Genomic DNA, 16,354 nt, shown 5'->3' with positions numbered 1-16,354 from the left:
ATTAAATAAATAAATTTTTTAAAAAATGCAGGTTCTGATTCTGTAGGGCTGGGGCCTGAGATTCTGCATTTCCAACTAGCTCCTGTTGCTGCAGGTCCTTGGACCACACTTTAAACAGCCAGCTTGTGTGAGCAGTACAGTCGCTGATGGCAGGGTGGAGGATGGCTGGTTGGTGAGGAATGATGAGGGCATTGAAGAGAAGGGCAGTGGGCATGAGGACCTGATGAGGGCTGGGCGGGAGGGAGGGAGGGAGGGACCTAGGTTCCTAACCTGAGGAACTGGGTAGACCCTTGACACTTAGAGCAAAAAAATGCAGGATGAAAGGAAGTATCTGTACTGAGGAACTATATAAAATTACCGGCCTAGATTCTTCACACATGTCAGTGTCATACACAACCAAGAGGCTAAGGAACTGTTCAGATTAAGGAGACTCAAGAGACATGACAAGTAAATGAAATATGTAATCCTGGATGGGATCTGGGACCAAACAAAAAGTGCTAGATAGGACATTTGGGGACAACTGACCAAGTGGAAATATAAACTATTGATTAGGTTAAAATATTGTCTTGATGTTAAATTTCCTGAATTTGATAATTATAGAAGGATATCCTTATTTTCAGGAAATAACACACTGAGGTTAAGGTTAAGGTTAAGGACTATGATGTAACCTACTTCCAAATGGTTTCATAAAAGAAACAGTGTGTGTGTGTGTGTGTGTGTGTGTGTGTGTGTGTGTGTGTGTGTAATAGAGACAACAGAGAGGAGAAAGCAAATGAGGCAAATGTTAAAAAATAAACGACTTGGTAAAGTGGGTAGGGGAGTTCTTTGTACTATTCTTGCAGCTTTTCTGTAAGTATGATATTTCAAAAGAAAACATTTTAGGAGGAGGGGACAGCAGTGCTGAGCTCCTCCTATGTGGACAGGGCGGGTTTGGACAGTGGACTGTCCAGATTCCTGGGTGGTCAGGGGATGAACGTGAGGGGATTGCTCTGGAGAAATATCCAGGCTGGTGACAGCAACTTGTCCCAGGCATGCAAATGGCAGTTGAAGGGACAGGTGGAGAGAGGTCCCAGTGGGGGCGGGGACCCGAGGGAAGGGGAGCCGGAGGCGGGAGGGAGGGCAGATCTCTGGGAGAGGGGGAAGGAGAGGGCGTGGAGCTGCAGGCCAAGTGCCCTAGGGAGGATCACAGAGATAAGGTAAACTCCGCTGCCTGTGGCCGGAATGTCTCTGAGACCTTGATGAACAAAGGCTGCCCACACTGGGGCGGGGCGGAGGAGCAGCCGGAGCTGTGATCTCGGGCAGTTCTCAGCCCCTTGTGACTGTGACCTGGCGGCAGGGGTGGGAGTGGGGATTACCTCCTCGATGATTCTAATATCTTAAGACTTTGGCCTTTCTGATTTCCAAGTGATGATGCCTGCAAGTAGTGTAAAGCCCAGTCTAGGGCTCCCTGTTTGCACACTCTCAGGACGGAGCTCAGCCCTTCCGGGGGGCGCATCACCTTCCAGTGATGGACAAAGCGGGTCAGGTCTTCGGGCAAAGTCAAATAGCCCACCCTGGCCCCTCCGCCCACATTTTCTTTGTTCTCTCCTTTCGCCTCGCGGCGCTTGCAGGCGCGACCACTGCAAGAACCGGAGTACGCCACCAGGTGGCGACGGTGCCCCAAGGCATCTGCCTTCCAGCCTCTCTTCCCGGAATCAGCAACTGGGAGGAGTTGGGGGAGTCCGCGGGAGCCCCGCACCGCGACCTGCCTTACAGCTGCATTCAAGGACATCCTGCCTGCCCCAGTGCAGGCAAAGCTGTGGCTTCTTTTTCAGGTTGCAGTTCCCAGTAGCCTAGTTTGAGCGTGTTTTGAGCGTGTGCTTCATGTACCACAAAGCAGGGGCACCAAAAAGGGAAACAAAAAGAGGAGGAGGGGCTTCCCTGGTGGCGCAGTGGTAGAGTCCACCTGCCGATGCAGGGGACAGGGGTTCGTGCCCCGGTCCGGGAGGATCCCACATTCCGCGAAGCGGGTAGGCCCGTGAGCCATGGCCGCTGAGCCTGCACGTCCGGAGCCTGTGTTCCGCAGCGAAATAAGAAATAAGAAGGCGGGGACTTCTCTGGTGGTCCACTGGTTAAGAATCCGCCTTCCAATGCAGGGGACGCAAGTTCGATCCCTCGTGGGGGAACTAAGATCCCACATGCAACTAAGCCTGGGTGCTGCAACTACTGACCCCGTGCGCTCTAGAGCCCGTGCGTGGCAGCTAGAGAGAAGCTCACAACTAGAGAGAAGCCTGCGTGCCGCAACGAAAGATCCCAAATGCCACAACGAAGATCCCGCATGCCGCAACTAAGACCTGATGCAGCCAAAGAAAGAAAGAAGGCCTATGTTCCAATCCTGGCTCTGCCCTTAGCTAGCTGTGTGACCCCTGTGTGACTCTCTGGACTTCAGAGGTCTTATCAATAAAGAATGGGCTTGGATAGCACCCCCATCCCTCCAACCCAGGACTCCTCTCCCATTCTTGCACTCATGTTCTCACCTTTGCTGACATCTCTGGGGAATGCCCTTCTTTTTCCAGGGAATTCATTTATTCTTGTAAAAATGAGTAATATAATTATTGAAATTGAAAACTCTGTTGATAGGTTAAGTTACAGATTAGACCCAGTTGAAAAGATAATGCACTGGAGAAATGTGCTAGGAAATTATTTAGAATGTAACTGTAAAACAGTATTTATCATACACTGATCAGGAGAGTAGGAAAGAGGTGGTAAGAGAGAAGAAATAAAACATAATGGAAAGGTCTCTGTACATCAAATTTGAGTCCCAGAGGAAAGAATAGAGAAAATGGAGGAAAGCTAATTTTTAAAGAAAGAGTGCCTGATGAAAAATTGGAATCTACAAAATCAAGAAAACCCCATGAATCCTAAGCAGAGTAAATAAGAAGAAATCTGCTGCTGGGCATGTAATGTGGGCAGAATACCAAAGACAAAGGATCTTAAGCACACACTGAATCAAAGACTAGAGCCCTTAACACAGGGACAACTCAGCAGCTGCTCACCAGCAACAATGGGAGACTTAAGACTCTGGGAGGCCGTGCACAACGTGTTGAAAGTCAAGTTAGAATGGTGTAACTGGCAAAACCAACTTGCAAGAATGAGAGTAAAACAGAGGATCACAGATAAACAAAAGAAACGAGTTCCCCACCAAGAGAACTGAACTAGGTGAACTTCTAAAGGATACACTTCAAAAGCATGGGAAAGGATCCCAGAAGGTCAGTAATGTAACAGGGGCCGAGGAAAAGCACAATAATAAACATATAGATGGGAGTGTGGGAACAGGGTAGGTGGGCATTGCTGGCTCACATGCCCCCTCTAGGCTGTGTGCTCCAGAGACCGGGGACTATGAACGAAAAACAGACAAACTGACTCTGAGGGTGCCCCACAGCATCACAATACTTCCATTCAAAATCCACTGCAGAATCTGCGCCACCCTATTCACTGGAGATTATTACTAGGGTTATTTCCAGAGAGAGGACTGGTCAGGTTAACCAAGGTAGCTCTGACATCTTTCTTCCAAGATATTTTTTAAGTGGTGTGTTATACATTATTGCAATCTTCAGTATTTTTCAAATACAAACAAGCAAAAAAAAGTGTTTTTATTTTGAAACCAAAAGCAGTGAATCTGGGGATCCAACAGTCATTCAGTGCTTATATTCATAACAAACACCCATGGCTTCAGGTTACAAAAAACAAAGGCTTTGAGTTGGCTACAAAAGAAAAGCCATCCTCCTGAGCCTTGTTTTAGTGTTTTTTTCTACCAATTAAAAGACATCTGGACTTCCCTGGTGGCGCAGTGGTTGAGAATCCGCCTGCCAGTACAGGGGACACGGGTTCGAGCCCTGGTCCGGGAAGATCCCACATGCCACAGAGCAGCTAAGCCTGTGTGCCACAACTACTGAGCCTGCGCTCTAGAGCCCACGAGCCACGACTACTGAGCCCGCATGCCACAACTACTGAAGTTCGCACACCTAGAGCCCTTGCTCCACAACAAGAGAAGCCACCGCATTGAGAAGCCCACGCACTGCAATGAAGAGTAGCCCCCGCTCACTGCAACAAGAGGAAACCCTCGTGCAGCAATGAAGACCCAATGCAGCCAAAAATAAATAAATTAAATAATGTTTTTAAAATAAATAAATAATAAAAGACATATTTCTCAAAATTTCAAAAGTAATGCACGTTCACTGTAAAAAATAAAAACAGCATGGAAATGCTGATAAGTCTCATTGTCCTTCCCACCCTTCTTCCTAATCCCACATCCCTCTGAAGAGAAAGCCCCTGTTAACTTTGTCATGTCCCTTTCTGGACACTTTTCTATGTATTTATAATATATGATACGTGGTACGTATGGATATGGATGTGTCATTTCTATTTAGATACATATACACACATATATCTTTGTATAAATATATGTATATATACACATTTGCATATGTGTATATGTGTGTTTACATATATATTACGTGTGTCTATATATACATATTACACAAATAAATATGTGTAGATATATGGATGCATACATGCATCCATATCTATATGTCTGTATCTCTGTCTGTCTGTCTGTCTGTCTCTCTCTCTCTCTCTATATATATATATATATCAATTTTTTTTTGATATGGCAATTTCACTTCTAGGAATTTATCCTATATAAATACTTACATGGGCTATATGTAAAAGAATGTCCACTGAAGTGTTATTCATAAATATAAAAAGCCAGACATATATTATATCTATGTGTATATACATAGAGAGAGAGAGGAAAACAAAGTTATTTTTCTGCTGAAGTGCATATCTAGGAGGTCTTGCATGTCAGAGTGCGCAGCCACGCTTTATCCGTGGTAGCAGCCCAGGCTGCCATATGCACACAGTCATCACTCAAATGCTCCCCTAGGGCTGGATGTCTAGATTGTTTACTTTTTTTTCTTTTTATATTTACATGTGATGCTTCAGTGAACATTCTTGTACATATAATTAAGTGCAAGTACTTATGCAAGATAATTTCCTAGAAGTGGAATTACCAGATCAAGCGGTAGAGACTTTGACATTTTAATCAGTGTAGTCAAACTGTCTTCAACGCAGCCATGTCCATGTCCACTTCCACCCACTGTGTAGGAGCGTGTTGAAGGCCTATCTGGTTTCCACGTTGCTGTCATCCTTCTCTTGGTTGAATCCTCTCCCCCACGAAAGTGGGCTACTTGCCGTTTTCCAAACACCACAGCCACCTAATGTTTGCATTCAGGACACTCACAGCACCACCCCACAGAACACTTCTTTCCTGGGCCAAGTTTGGGAAACGCTGTGTTAAACAATTTCCACCTGCTTTCCTTATTGCAGGGCTTCTCCGAATCCTTCACCTGCGGCACACATTTCAGGAGAGGAGAGAGCATTTTACAAACCTATTTACCCACAGAGCCCTTCTTCCATGTAGCTGGGTTCCTGAGGACTGGCTTTGTGGACGCTGGTTTCTCTCCTGTGTGGCCATTCTTGCTAGATTCTCATGAGGTGGGGTTGCCTCCATTTCAGGGATGTGGACACTCGTGTTCATCGATGGGTGAGTCACTTTCACTTACTTGGCCACCAAACAGCAGAGGTGGGAGTAGACGTTTGTGCTTCAGGTTCCAAGTCCAAGACTTTCCTGACTTTCTCCTACTACGTCCAAGCCCCCTTCCTAAGACCATCAGTTCTGGATCTGGGCTTCAGCTTCTTGAGCCCAGAAGCCACCTCTGGGTGATTGCAACATTGCTGAATTCCTGTGAGACTTAATTTCCTAATTTATGCAGGAAGCCCCACTTTCCCTCTCTTTCCTGGGCTCGTGATGGGTCCTGAACAAATGGTTCTGAAGAAAGGGAGAAGTTGGGACCACTTGATTTAAGTTTGAAGAGGGAAGTAAATTGCGCCTGCACCTGGGCAGAGGACACCTCCTGGCCACTCATGTTACAAGGATGCCAGGTCTCTCCCTGTACACGCACAGGTGTTTTGTTTTCCTGAGCCCCAGTTCTAGATGAGTTAATGCTGTGATTCAGTTGAGGTTCCGTCTCAGCAATTCTGAGCCTGGGAGACACCCTGTCTCTCCCCTACTCCCTGCCCCACACCTACCCTGCACCTGGAAGGCGAGGGCAGCTGGGCCGGTGGAAGCTGGGGCTCCTCACCTGCCTGGCATTTGCCGGCACCCAAACAACTGGGTTGGGGGGGGAAGCATGACAAGCCTTGACAGCTGCCGAGCTACCCAGGCAGATAGGGAAGGAGGCCATTGGGGGCTGAAACAGGGTGTGGCGACAGGTCTAACTAAGAGCTGCAAGTCCTGCCCAGACATCTGGCTGTCTCGGGAGGCCGGGTGTGCTGACAAGTGTGGGCTGACCCGGAGCCCAGGCCACTGGGCACCTGATGAGCAGTGCTGGGTGAGGGAATGGGTGGATGGAAAGCTCACATTCATTATCTGCAAAATGCGGATAATCGCAGGGTGGCTTGAGAATGAAATGACAATACATATAAGGAACTTAGAATAGTTCCAGCAATACTCAAAAATGCCAGGTCTGACTGTGGTGAGTCCAACACAGAGGGTCCAGTTGGTTCATCTCTTATGCTCCACAGAACTCAAAAACAACAGACAAAATCAAAAGAGCAACAAAAATCACCTGACACCGAGTCTTCAGGAAACCCCATAATGGAGCGCATTTTGTAGATGGGTAAACAGGCCTGGAGGGGCTGTGAGTCACCACAGATAACACCTGAGGCTGGCACATAGCACGAAGACCTGGTCCATACCCCGGCTCAGGCAGAGCTGGTTCCTTCCCTTCCTCCACCCTCTCCTTAAATCCAACACCTTGGAGAAGGCTACTGAGGCAGGAGAAGCTGAGGTTCACAGAGGAAAACACGGCCCTGAGAGGTGGGGCGGCGCCGACATTCCTTCCTCCACCAAACCCGTCCTCACTCCTGAGCCCACCTCCCACTGCCCCTTCCACTTACCCCCCCACTCCGTGGGGTCACCTAGGCCTCTCCTACTCCAGGAAGTCTTCCCTCCACCCTGACTCAGCTGCCTGCAGGGCTCTGGCGGCACTCCCACGCTGGGCGGCCCCGTGGAAGTGGAGGGGCCCCTTCCTCTTCTGAATGACTTTGGTGAACCAGAGAGACTGGGAGTTACTTCCTGAGGTGTTGGCCAAAGCCAGGAGTCAACCAAAAGAATTCTTTACAGAAAGCTTCATCCAACAGCTATCACTGAGCACCTGCCAGGCACCAGGCGCGTGGGCCCTGCCACTGAGAAGCCTCAGTGTGGGTGTTTCTTGACAGGTGGCTCATTCAAGGTGTTGGGTGTGGTGACCTTGACAGCGCTATGGTGGCCCAGAGTACGGACCAGGTTTCAGGTCTTAAGATCAGAAGAGTGAACTCTTTAATAAGCTCCAGCTTGCTACCTTCCATGTAAGGGGGTCCTCACCCTCAAGGAGCTATGGCTCTGCCGAGCTCCCTTCTGCCCTGCCCCCTCCTTGGACAGGGCTTATACCGTAGAAAAACCGTGGCTCTGTCGTTTCTGCCCCTGTAAAACGTGCACCTTGCGTGATGTGGAGAAAATGCCTGTAAGCCACTGGGCACAGAGGAGGCACTCCATGCACAGCTTTATTTCTCAGCCCAAATGTTCATTTTCCTTTCAAATGCAAAATGCCTCCACTTCCCAAGGAGTTTGGTCTCTGTCTGAAGGTCACAGCAAGGTCTCATGTTCCGGTTTGCCCTGCTGGCCTTTCCTGCCTGCTTCCTGCCTCCCGTGCATCCTCAGAGAGCCTCAGTGATTTGCCTGTTCACAGCTCTGTGTTCCTGAACCCTGTTCCCTCGCGTGAAACACCTTTCCTTCCCCTGCTTTGCCAATCCTTTTCACTGGGTTCGGTCCTCCTCCCCAGCATTCTCAGGCCCCCCAGGCAGCATTAATCAGCTCTTCCTCTGCTCTCCCAAGGGCTTTTCCATGTGCTTATTTCATGTTTACCTTAGCTGCCATTTCTCTTATTCTTTTTGTGTTTCTCTGGCTCTCCCTCTTCTCAACAGAGTTGGCCTTCGAGAAACTGAGCTGGGTAGAGGAGTTGTGTACTTTTTAGGGTATCATAGGGTATCAGAGCATGGAGAATGGGATCACCCCTGGAACCCATAGCTCAGCTGGACGCAGTTTGTGGAATGCTCAGGGTCAGACTTGATGACTGCCCCAAAGCTGGTGTCCAGGAAGGAGGTGCATCGGGCCCCTCATTACTGAGGTTCCCACCTTGCCTGGGAGTGGCCACATGCCAGTGAATCCTGCCCCTGCACGTGGGTGGGGCAAGGCCAGGAGGCTGTGTGTCTCTGAGCCTGTGCAGCATGAGGCCTCCTTGGCCAGGAATCCGTCTGAATACCTTTGGCCATCAGAAGTCTTGGATCCTGGCCCTAAGCCCCCGTAGAGGCACTGAGGCTCTGCTGGAAGGATTCCTTACTCTTTAATTAGGCTAAACATATATAGGTCTCCCCAGCCACCCAGATTCAGTTTCAGGCCAGGACACAGTACACGTGGATTCTCTTTGGCTTCCCAGAACCTTCGAACATTCTCCTGTGCTGTGGACTCCCCTACCCTGAGTCCCACTCCTTCAGGTAGAAGCCAGACCTAAGCTTTATCAGCATCTTTACAGCTGGGGCACCACCTGGGCCCTGGGCCCTGCCCCATTGTTGGCAGCTGAGAACCCAGATGGACACAGGCATCATCCAGATGCCATACTGTGTTCTGGGCAGACTCCTGGTGTCCGGAGATAAATCAGAACAAGCAACTCTAATAGAGCCCCGGGGAAAAGACTACAATGAGGGGAGGTGTCCTGAGTTCTGGGAGCAGAGACTATGGAGACTGGCAGGGAGAGGCCCCGTCTTACTCATTTATTAATGACCCTGTCCTTCTGGCAGTGAGGTGTCCTATAAAGTAAACTGGATTGAATGTCTGAAAACATGAGTTGGGGGGCTTCCCTCGTGGTCCAGTGAGTAAGACTCCAAGCTCCCAATGCAGGGGGCCTGGGTTCGATCCCCGGTCAGGGAACTCGATCCCACATGCATGCCGCAACGAAGACCTGGTGCAGCCAAAGTAAATAAATAAATAAATAAATAATATTTAAAAAAAAATTTTTGTAATTGAAAAAAAGAAATGAAAACATGAGTTGGAGGGAGTTGTGCCACTGTTTAATTGGTATCTTAGGCAAATCACCACATCCTCAGAGCCTCTGTTCTCTTAACGTCGCCCTGAAGGTAGTGGGAAGGTAAAACAAGGCAATGCATGTAAAAGAGCTTTAAAAATGGTCAAGCACTGTATTATTTTCTTTTTCCAGTGCACTTCATAGATTCTGGCACACTGTTGGCACTTGAAGGTTTCTGTTGACTAGATGAAAGAACAAATGAATGAACAAACGAATGAACAAACGAATGGATGACCGAATGGATAAGAGGCACTCAGGAAATGCTTTATTAAAAATAAAACATAAACAAGAAAATTGCCACTCTTGACACACTATCAGCTAATGAGCTGAGAATTTCACACACATTCCCTCACTTAATTTTCACAGTAACCTTGTAAGATAATTACTCCCATTATTTATTTATTTATTTATTTATTTTTGGCTGCATTGGGTCTTTGTTGCTGCGCGCGGGCTTTCTCTGGTTGCGGCGAGCGGGGGCTACTTTTCGTTGCGGTGCGTGGGGTTCTCATTGCGGTGGCTTCTCTCATTGCAGAGCACAGGCTCTAGGCACGCAGCCTTCAGTAGTTGTGGCACATGGGCTTCAGTTGTTGTGGCTCGTGGGCTCTAGAGCATAGGCTCAGTAGTTGTGGTGCACGGGCTTATTTGCTCTGCGGCATGTGGGATCTTCCTGGACCGGGGCTCAAACCCGTGTCCCCTGCATTGGCAGGCGGATTCTTAACCACTGCGCCACCAGGGAAGCCCTACTCCCATTTTGTAGATGAGGAAACTGAGGCCCAGAGATGTTAAGTTATTTGCCTAAGGTCATACAGCTTGTAGGTAGCAGGGCTAGGATTCACACTCCAGGCCTTTGTTCTCAGCTACTCGTTATAATCCCTTCTGCAGTATATGCACAGACATTTCCCAACCTAAGTCACCCAACCTCTCATTACTAGATAAAAACACAACTATAATCCACCACTTTGATGCACCTCTTTAACTCGTGTCAGGGCCACCATTTGACTTGGCAAATGTGGAGAGCAAGTCAAGGATGGCAGTTCCTGAGAGGCCATTTCTCTGAAAAGGTCCTTGTTTCTACACTCACTGGTGACAGGAGTGAAGTCTTTCCTGCTCTCTGAATCCTTTTGACCTGGGGCCTACATGTGCCCCATGGGTTTCCAGAGCTGTGTACCCAACAAATCTCTTCCTGTTATCTCATCTGCACCCGGAGGCCGGCGGGATGAAAAACATCAACTTCGTCGTAGGTATAGAGTCGGCGGGATGAAAAACATCACTTTCCTCGTGGTAAAGAGCCCAAGGTCACTGCTGCCACAAGTCTGCACAGGTATGCAAACTCAGATCTTTGAGCTCTGAGGCCAGAATCTCCTTTACCAAATGGCATGGCTTAAGATTTGAGCCCGGAAACTACCTGGACATGGGAGAGGTTTATTGGAATGGGAGAGGGAAACTGGCTCAGGGCAAAGGGTCTTAGGCAGTCAGCCTTTGCTCAATCGATTCTTTTGGGGCCCTTGCAAGGGACAGTGTGTGTGTCCAGGATAACAGCTTTGGTGCCCCCATCGTGTGGCAGATGGAAGGACTCGGAAGTGGAGCGGGAAAAATACTTTCCCGTACAGCGGCTGGGATGTCCCTGGGAGAGAAGGAATAGAGTCTAGGTGTGTCAGACATGAAGTCAGCCAAACCAAGGGGAGCCAAACAGCAGCAAGAATCAGGGGCGTTGGGGTAGAAGGCCAGTATCTGGGTCCTCGGTTTGCTCTGACCGCTGTGCACATACAGAGGATGCTAATTTTGGACCAGACAGTGCTGTATCCATGGGGACATCTAGGCCTAGTGATGCTCAGGAGAGATGAGAAACCCCAGGACTTTTAAGAGATCTGGGTCAATCCTGTTTTCATTCTCTTCCCTGCTGGCTGCTTTGAGCAGTTTAATTTAACTGAAAGGCAAAATCTTTTAATCACCAGCTCTAAATCAAGGTATGACATTTGGGGTAATGGAGCGGGGGAGGGCCATGACCAGTGGGTAAGGTGAGGCTGCAGGGAGACAGGGCCTGGGGAGGGGTCTGAGTTTGATCTTAGCTGCTGACAGGAGAGCCTGGGCTTCCCGTTAGCCCTTAGTCGCTAACAGTATTGGCTGCAGATGCTCCAAGGACTAGGAAGGAGAGACTTGGTAAATTATGGTTTACCTTTAAAGACAGCATTTGGATACACATGTCCACACAAGGGCACGTATGTGAATGTTCATAACAACATTATTCATAATACCAAAAACTGGAAACAATTCAGGTGTCCATTGTTGGTGAGTGGATAAACCAATTGTGATGCACCCACACAATGGAATAGTTAGTACTTAGCAGTAAAGAGGAATGAACTCCTGACACACGCTACGACATGGATGAACTTCAAAAACATTATGCTGGGGCTTCCCTGGTGGCGCAGTGGTTGAGAGTCCGCCTGCCGATGCAGGGGACACGGGTTCGTGCCCCACTCTGGGAAGATCCCACATGCCGCGGAGCAGCTGGGCCCGTGAGCCGTGCCTGCTGAGCCTGCGCGTCCAGAGCCTGTGCTCCGCAACGGGAGAGGCCACAACAGTGAGAGGCCCACGTACCGCAAAAAACAAAACAAAAAAAAAAAAAACCATTACGCTGACCAGAAGAAGCTGGCCACAAAAGACCACAAATTATATGAGTCCATGTATGTGAAATTTCTTGTAAAAACAAAACTTAGAGACAGAAAGCAGACCAGTGGTTGCCTGGAGCTTGGAGTGGACACGGATTGACCGCAGATGAACCAAGAGAACTTTTTGGAGTGGTGGGAATATTGTAAAACTGGATTGTGGAGATGGTTGCACAATTCTGTAAATTTGCTAAAGCTTATCAAACCGTACACCTTAAAATGGGTGAATTTTTTGTTATGTCAATTATAATATAATAAATACTTGAAGTCTTTCACTTTTGACAAGTCCATCCTGGAGCTCCCCTGTGTGCCAGGCTGGGAGTAGAGACCCTCCACCTCCTCCTCACAAGGGAGATAAGGGTTCTCCAAGAGTAGCCTCTGGACCACCAGAGCAGCAGCCCCTGGGGGCTTGTTAGCAATGCAAATCTCAGAACTGCTGAATCAGATACTGTGGTGGTGAGGCCCAGAAACGGGAACTTGAACTCCCCTCCAGGGGAGAGAGAACCATGGTGTAATGGAAGGGGGAGAGGAGAGCAGAAAGGTCATTGATGTTGAGCACCCACTGTGTGCAGCCACCGGACATGCCTGGAATGATACCATCCTCACAGCAACCGTGTGACATCAATATTATTGGCCCCATTTTGCAGACAAAGAAACTAAGGTTCAGAGAGGCTGACAGACTTGCCAGTTAACCAAAGGAGAGAGCTGGGATCGAACAACCAAGTTTCTGACTTGAAACACACCTGCTGCACTTGTGTGGATCTTGTGAATGTGAGCACCTTTCGCAGCACCTGGAAGCCCAGGGCGGAGACGGGAGAATCTCAATAAACACAGCCCCTCAGGTTCTATCTTGGCACTAAGTGTGGGTATGAAGAAATAAACAGTCAGCAGAGCACTGAAACTGGCCCAGTATTTTCCTCAAGGCTGAGGCAGCAGTCTTTGTTTAAAGTTATATTGTTTACTCCCAAGGGACGAAGGGGTGGGGGAATTTGGAACTACATGCTTGGACGGAAGCCCAGGAGGTCCTAGCTCAGTTCCTTGGGAGCCTGGAATGCAAAGGGTTGGGGATATAGAGAGAACGGAACTTGGGGATCCTGGCCAGAAAACATGAGAGCCGCTGGAGACCCGGGAGGGCTGGTCTGTGGTTTCCAGATGCACAGATGACATCATGTCTGCCTGGCCTGCAGACACCAGTCCTGCATGGAGTGGCCCTTCCAAACAGTGGTGCCAGCTTTGTCCTGGAGCTGCTCAGGAAACTGAGGTTGAGCTGAGGCCTCCCTGCTTAAACCCAGCACTACCAGAAGCTTGGCTCAATGCCATACTTTAGGCTACCCCACGTGAGGTCTCTTCCTGTGGTCTTTCAGTGCTGGTTGCTGCTGTCCGTTTGCCTTTGCATGGCCCTCCCACGCAAGGTTCACAACTCCTGCCTTTCCTACTCTGATCCTGCTGACTGTTAGACTGAATCGAATAGAGAAACTCTTCTAGCCCAATTATTTTTTTGGTTGTGCCGGGTCTTAGTTGCGGTAGGAGGGCTCCTTAGTTGTGACATGCTAACTCTTAGTTGCAGCATGTATGTGGGATCTAGTTTCTAGACCAGGGATTGAACCCACGCTCCCTGCATTGGCAGTGCAGAATCTTAACCACTGCGCCACCAGGGAAGTCCCTAGCCCAACTATTTAAATGGGCAGAGAGGCTAGGGACTTACTCTAGGTAAAGGCAGGGCCAATACCAGAATCCAGAATCCTGGCCATGGAGTTATTTAATAATAATAATACCTATCATTTGTGTAGAGTTTGATCATTTACAAAGCACTTTCATGTGTTATCTATCTCCCTTGACCCTCTCACTAACCCTGTGCTTGATTTATAGATGAGCAACTTGGGGTTTATGGAGCTTAACTGACTTGCCCAAGATCACTCCCTGGTGAGTGACAAAGCCAGTGCTCACAGCCAGGTGCTTTGGCCCCAAATTACTTGTGCAGCACTTCATTCCTGATGATGTGAGCAACATCACCGGCACCCAGGGAAGAGCCAGGGGAGTCGCATGAAGCACAGCCCCCTTAGGTTCTATCTTGGAACAAACTGTGGGTCTTTTTCCTGCCCATTAGCTGAACAGGGTCTTCTCCAGTGACTTTCCAGTCTAAACTGGGCAGGTGAGTCCCCAGCTTGAGCAACTGACCTGGGCAAGAGCTTCTTCTGACTGCTGAGAATGGGACTGGACCGGTGAGTGTGTGACCTGCCCCCCAGGTCCATGGCAGCCTGGAAACAGCCCTCTGCTCCTGCTCACTGTGTTCCTCTCCATCGGTCTTCTCTGGTTTTTCACATGCTGTAGATGACAAAACCCACAACCTCTCGTGGTCAACCTGCTCTCCCCTCCAGTAGAGCTGAAACATGATGATGATGAGCCCTGATTCCACTTACCAAGGGCATGCTGGGTTCTGGTACATCATCTAAAGTCCTCACAGCTCATTATGAAGGAGCCAGGACTGGAGCCCAGAAACACGGTGATGCTGGCGTGTACAGCATCATACTTCGCTCCCATGCTTTTAAGGAAGGATGCTGAACACACCCATGAGTCTCAGGTCTGGGACAGGCAGGTACAGAATGTGGGTGCTGTATCCCCTTGTGGGATCTCAGAGAAGTTCTCTGGGGCAGGGGCTTCCTTCCATACATAAACTGTTAACCATGCCTCTAGGCAGTGTTTTCCTCAGCTGGGTGTCCTGAAGAGCCAGACTAGGCTGCCATGTCCCTCTCTTCAGGCTGGATCTTGGGCATGAGTGCCGATTGCCTGGGATTCCCCATTGGCATCAGTGCTGATCTCTGGCTGGGTTCTGGGGTGATATGTGCCAGGAGAAATGCCTGGAGGTGGTTTTCACCAACCTGCTTGAGCAGAGAGGGGTGTGGCCTGTCATGATGCAAGAGTCAGATGTGTGTTCCTAGCTATGGCTTCAGACTCCCTGAGTTCATCTCCTTTGACTCACTTGTGCACCCTTTTATTTTTATTATTAAAAAAAATTTTAGTTGAATAAATTTGATGTGTAACGTATAATTTTAAGGTATACAAGGTGTTACTTTGATACATTTAGATATTGTGATATGATTGCTGATACAGCAATATTTATCTCATTTATAATGATAGTACAATATTCTTGTTTATATTTATTATACTGTGCTTACCCGCCCCTTACAATGGGCTTTCCAGGCCAAGAAAATGTGCTGACCAAGGTCATATCCCTTCTCTATCTAGAGAACACACAGTCCACCCACTCCTGCCCAAGGGACAGATGGAGTCAGGGTCCAAGACTTCAAGGAAGGCAAAAGCCACAGTCATAGCTATAAAGAAGACCCAAGTGAGCCCTTTCATTGTAGAGAGAAACAGGCACCGACAGAGGTAGAAGGATTCGGCATGTCAACGCTGAGGCATCAAGAAACACTCATTATGCTCACAGTAAGGATGCTCATAACACAATCATTTTTATCAAAAAGCATTTGAGACTTCCCTGGTGGTCCAGTGGTTAGGACTCCATGCTTCCACTGCCGGGGTCTCGGGTTTGATCCCTAGTCGGGGAACTAGATCCCACTTGCCGCAACTGAAAGATCCTGCATGCTTCACCCGAAGATCCCAAGTGCTGCAAATAAGACCTGGTGCAGCCAAATAAATAAATTCTTTTAAAAACGACATTAGCAATTATACTCCAATAAAGATGTTAAAAAAAAAGACATTAAAAAAAAAGAATGCAGTTCTGATGTATGCTACAACATGGATGAACATTGAAGACATTATGCTAACTGAAATAAGCCAGCCATAAAAAACAAATACTGTATGATTCTACTTATATGTGATACCTAGAGTAGTTAAATTCATAGATAGAAGATAGAACAATGGTTACCAGGGACTGGGGCAGGGAGACTGGGGAGTTAGTGTTCAATGGGTAGAGAATTCCAATATGGGGTGATGAAAAAGTTCTGGAGATTGGGCTTCCCTGGTGGCGCAGTGGTTGAGAGTCCGCCTGCCGATGCAGGTGACACGGGTTCGTGCCCCGGTCCGCGAAGATCCCACATGCCGCGGAGCAGCTGGGCCCGTGAGCCATGGCCGCTGAGCCTGCGCGTCCGGAGCCTGTGCTCTGCAACGGGAGAGGCCACAACAGTGAGGGGCCCGCGTACCGCAAAAAAAAAAAAAAAAACCTAAGAAAAAAAAAGTTCTGGAGATGGATAGTGGTGTGGGTTGCAGAAGAATGTGAGGGTACTTAATGCCACTGAACTGTACACTTAAAAATTATTAAAATGGTAAGTTTTATACTACATATATTTTACAATAACTTTAAAAAAAAGTGTTAAGAGAGCTTAATGCCTGAATCCAAACTCTACCACTGAGAAAGTTCAGGAAGATAAGCTGTTACTTTGTCAAGTAAGTTTGGCAAGTAAAATGCTGCTCTGTACTTGTTTGAAATCCCACCGCCCAATAAGA

This window comes from Monodon monoceros, unplaced genomic scaffold (assembly GCF_005190385.1).
Source record: "Monodon monoceros isolate NGI ecotype Baffin Bay Population unplaced genomic scaffold, NGI_Narwhal_1 Super_Scaffold_3, whole genome shotgun sequence".
NCBI classification, from domain to species: domain Eukaryota; kingdom Metazoa; phylum Chordata; class Mammalia; order Artiodactyla; family Monodontidae; genus Monodon; species Monodon monoceros.
Note: the sequence above shows the minus strand (reverse complement) of the source record.